We start from the raw sequence: 5,515 nt of genomic DNA on the forward strand, positions 1-5,515 counted from the left end.
GGAGATTGAGAGCCAGCCAGCAAGAGAAAGAGGGAGAAAGACAAGGCTGGATTACATGCGACATTTTCTCTTAGCCTCATGACAAAATGTACAGAATAGCATTATAAAACTCCCCCCCCCCCAAAAAAATCCCCGGGGCCCCAAATGCAGTAGTCCGGTCCTGGAGAAAGAATAAGAGAAAACCACAGAGCGAGAGAGCGAGAGAGCGAGGGTGATAGCAGCCATTCATCCAGTAGCAACAGAGTTATAAGAGAGTGTATTGTGTGTTTGTTCTTAATGGCTCTGAAAAGCCTGTTATCCTGTAATTCCAGTGGTTTTAAACACAGCTTWAAAAAGCCTTCCTTGATGAGCACAACAAAGGCTGATTATCTATGAAAGTGCATAAAAAGAAGGTTTAGCCCTTTCTTCAACACAAATTGGTATACGAATATGARACGTCTCCACTAAGATGGATAACAGCTAAAACACTAGCACACTGGGAGCAACCAGTCCTAAAAATATAGAATTAGAATGACAAGAACCGACATCCCCATTTTATCTCCTGCCATTGTGCTCTTCAGCAAGGCACTTAACCCCTAAAGTGCTCCAGGGCCCACTGCATTGTGATTGTTTGTGGCAATGATTCTCAGGTGGTTTAAAAGCGACAAAGACACATTTAACAGTAAATTCCTCAAATTTTTTTGTACTTCTTGTATTCAAGGCAACTTTACATGGTCGGTAGTCATGTTTGGTGTACAACTAACGCCGTGGGCGAAAAGGCAACTGACCTCTCGGTGAACCTTGATGAATTCCTGGGGGCCTCCCGTTTCCCAGGGAGAGAGGACAACGTCCCCTAGAGTGGTACCATCCTGAACACACACACACACACAAACACAACACACACCTAGTTTGAAATGGTTGGCGTTATCCAGGAAGTCAGGTAGGTAGAAAAAACTCTACGATAAGCTCTCTGACATCACTCATGTTGTCTCTGGAGGCGGTGTCCCACTCCTTTTTCAGAAGAGAGAGAGAAGAAGAGGGGGGGGGGGGGGGGCGTAGAGGGAGACTTTCAATGGATCGCTAGACTTAACTTATCAAACTCAAGGTGTCCACTCCGTCACTCACACATACGTATCCTACCTGTACCTGAAATCACACATAAGAAGTGAGTAAGTGTGTGTGTGTGTGTGTGTGTGTGTGTGTGTGTGTGTGTGTGTGTGTGTGTGGTGTGGTTGTTGTGGGTGTGTGTTGTGTGTGGGTGTGTGTGTGTGCTGTGTGTGTGCGTACATGCTTGTGAGCCTGCTCGTGCATAGTGGCTGAAGATGCGGCATCTTCTCATTGCAAACCAAAGCTTGAAATGGAAACATTAATAAAGTAACCTTAAAGCATATTAAACATGGTTCATTCCATTACGTTGAAGAGAGGAAATATCTGCCAGGCATTGACTGAAGCTTTTCATTTTTCCCGTAAAGTCCTCTAACCCCCTGATAGAGATCCCATGAGGAGGAATGTAATTTACTGTAAAACAATTACCTTTATTCAATGAGAATAATAATGAGAATTCATACAGTCTAAACTCTGTTAGGGACATAAATCAAGTTATAGATATTACTGCAACTGCACACACTTGTCTGGGGTTTGAAGGAGACAGTGAGCACTGTTTTCAACAGGSTAATATCGTCATTGTTTTATTGTTTGACGATGACTGTCAAATATGCAGGCCTTTTCATTGGCATCAATTGGATTCCTAAACAGCAGCTTTTACAACCAAATGGGATTCTTCTTTTGTGTGTTGTTTAATGTCACCACATGTATTTGTATGTGCTGCATATGTTTTATGCTACAGGAAAACCAGAAATATTATTTCTACATTTCCTAGGATCAATGGATCAATGGATCAATGGAGACACTCAAGTTTTTTAATCCTGTATCTCTCGACACATTCACAAAAATAGTCATGGCCTCTAAAACTTCCAGTTGCCTACTACTCTTCCAACTAAACYACTGAAAGAACTACTTCCTGTGCTTGGCCCTCCTATGTAGAACATAATACATAACTCTCTATCCTCCGGATGTGTACCAAACTCACTAAAAGTGGCAGTAATAAAGCCTCTCCTGAAAAAGCCAAACGTTAACCTGGAACATTTTAAAAAAACTAATCAGCAACTGTATATCAAATCTCCCATTCCTCTCAACAGTTTTAGAAAAAGCTGTTGAGGAGCTGCTCACTGCCTTCCTGGAGACCAATAATGTATACGAAATGCTTCAGTCTGGTTTTAGACCCCATCATAGTACTGAGACTGCACTCGTGAAGGTGGTAAATTACCTTTTAATGGCATCAGACCAAGGCTCTGCRTCTGTACTCCAGTGCTAGCCTCTACACTGGCTTCCTGTTAAGGCTAGGTCTGATTTCAAGGTTTTACTGCTAACTTACAAAGCATTACATGGACTCCTTCCTATCTCCTCGATTTGGYCCTGCCGTACATACATACAYGTACACTACGGTCATAAGACGCAGGCCTCCTTAYTGTCCCTAGAATKTCTTAGCAAACAGCTGGAGGCAGGGCTTTCTCCTATAGAGCTACATTTTTTGGCCTACTCATGTGAGACACACAGACTCGGTCTCAAACTTKAAGTCTTTACTGAAGACTCATCTCTTCAGTAGGTTCTATGGTTGAGTGTAGTCTGGCACAGAGGTGCGAAGGTGAATGACAAGACACTGGAGTAACGAACTGCCTTTGCTGCCGTTGCTGTCTTTGCCTCTCCACTGGGATTCTATGCCTCTGACCCTATTACGGGGAGGCTGAGTMACTGGCTTACTAGTGCTCTTCCATGTTGACCCTAGGAGGGGTGCGTTATGTCATGCCAGGCTTTTCTATGCTATACTCGACTTGAGTGGGTTGAGTAACTGGCGTGATCTTCCGGTTTTGCACCCCCTCGGCCTCGTTCGGTGGAGGAGATCTTCGTGGGCTATACTCAGCCTTGTCTCAGGGTAGTAAGTTGGTGATCTGTTGATATCCCTCTAGTGGTGTGGGGGCTGTGCTTGGCAAAGTGTGTGGGGTTATATCCTGCTTGGTTGGCCCTGTCCAGGGGTATCACCGGACAGGGACACAGTGTTTCACGACCCCCTCCCCGTCTCAAGCTCCAGTATCTATGTTGCAATAGTCTATGTTGAGGGGGATAGGGTCAGTCTATCCTATCTGGTGAAATTGTCCTGTCTTATCTGGTCCTGTGTGAACTTAAGTATGCTCCCTCTAATTCTCCCATCTCTCTCGCTCCCCTCCCGGAGGACCTGAGCCCTAGGCCAATCCTCAGGACTACCTGGCTTAATGACTCCTGGCTGTCCCCATCCACAGTCCACCTAGTCGTCCACCTAGTCGTGCTGCCCTTCAGTTTCTGCTGTTTTTCCTGTGGCTATGGATCCCTAACCTATTCAGCAGACGTACTACCTTGTCGTGCTGCTGCTTCAGTTTCAACTGTTCTGCCTGCGGCTATGGAACCCTGACCTGTTTACCGGACATGCTACCTTGTCCCGGAACCATCTGTTTTCGACCCTCTCTCTCCCTCCCTCTGTCTCTCTCTATCCTCTCTACCGCATCTGCTGTTTTGACCTCTGAATGCTTGGGCATGAAAAGCCAACTGACATTTACTCCTGTAGTGCTGACCTGTTGCACCTTCTACAACCACAGTGATTATTATTTGACCCTGCTGGTCAAATATGAACGTTTGAACATCTTGAAGAACGATCTGGTCTTAATGGCCATGTACTCTTATAATCTCCACCCGGCACAGCCAGAAGAGGATTGGCCACCCCTCAGAGCCTGATTCCTCTCTAGGTTTCTTCGTAGGTTCCTGCCTTTCTAGGGAGTTTTTCCTAGCCACCGTGCTTCTACATCTGCATTGCATGCTGTTTAGGGTTTCTGTATAAGCACTTTGTGACACCTGATGATGGAAAAAGGGCTTTATAAATGATTTTGATTTGACAGAGCTTGAAGAATTTTGAAAATAGTATGAGACTTACCCAAGAAGACTCACAGCTGTATTCGCTGCCAAAATAATGTTTCTAACATGTATTGATTCAGGGGGATGAATACTTATCTTATCAAGGTATATTAGTGTTGTATTTTTCATTAATCAAAAAATCAATTTTGTGTCGATTGTTGACAAAACAAATACAAATCCATTTTAATCCCACTTTGCCGCACAATGTGAAGAAATCCAAGGGCGATGTAGACTTTCTATAAGCACTGTATGTATTTCACTTAAAGCAGTGAGTTTTCTGAAGAGGAAATGCTCCCTCTTGTTTGCSTTTTTAAAGGTGACCCTTTTCTGGATTACAGCTTCGATGCACTCAACCACCAATCTGCGATGGGCCTTGCTTGTGATCTCCTAAACACATCACACAAATACAAGATACAACACATCACTGTCACACAAGATCCAGAAATACTTAATCCAGAAGAAACTGGCAGCCATCTTAGCCACATTGTTCAGGGTCCTCTCTGTGGCAGCTCTATTCTGAGAGGGCTCTGTGGATTTAGAGTACCTCCTTTTTAGATTGTTGATAGTGTCACGGCCGTTGTAAGAAGTGGACCAAAGCGCAGCGTGGTGAGCGTACATTTTCCTTTTTATTAGATGACGCCGACAAAAACAATAAACAATACAAAACAACCGTGAAGCTTAAGGGCTAYGTGCCACAAACAAAGTTAACTTCCCACACCGAAAGTAGGGAAAAGGGATACCTAAGTATGGTTCCCAATCAGAGATAACGATAGACAGCTGTCCCTGATTGAGAACCATACCCGGCCAAAACAAAGAAATACAAAACATAGAAAATAGAACATAGAATGCCCACCCAAATCACACCCTGACCAAACCCAAAATAGAGACATAAAAAGGCTCTCTAAGGTCAGGGCGTGACCTTCAAGTAACACACACATCTCAACATCAACTGTTCAGAGGAGACTGTGTGTGTGTGAATCAGGCCTTCATGGTCGAATTACTGCAAAGAAACCACTACTAAAGGACACCAATAAGAAAAAGAGACTTGACTGGGCCAAGAAACAYGCACAATGAACATTAGACCAGTGGAAATGTGTCCTTTAGTCTGGAGTCCAAATTTGATATTTTTGGTTCCAACTGCCRTGTCTTTCTGMGATGAAAGGATGATCTCCGCATGTGTATTTCCCACCGTAAAGCATTAAAACTTGTCTTTCAACCACTCCACAAATTTCTTGTTAACAAACTATAGTTTTGGCAAGTCAGTTAGGACATCTACTTTGTGCATGACACAAGACATTTTTCCAACAATTGTTTACAGACAGATTATTTCATTTATAATTCACTGTATCACAATTCCAGTGGGTCAGAAGTTTACATACACTAAGTTGACTGTGCCTTTAAACAGCTTGGAAAATTCCAGAAAATTATGTCATGGCTTTAGAAGCTTCTGATATGCTAAGACAATTGGAGGTGTACCTGCGGATGTATTTCAAGGCCTACCTTCAAACTCAGTGCCTCTTTGCTTGACATCATG

The sequence above is a fragment of the Salvelinus sp. IW2-2015 genome, linkage group LG25 (genome assembly GCF_002910315.2).
Source record: "Salvelinus sp. IW2-2015 linkage group LG25, ASM291031v2, whole genome shotgun sequence".
NCBI lineage: Eukaryota > Metazoa > Chordata > Actinopteri > Salmoniformes > Salmonidae > Salvelinus > Salvelinus sp. IW2-2015.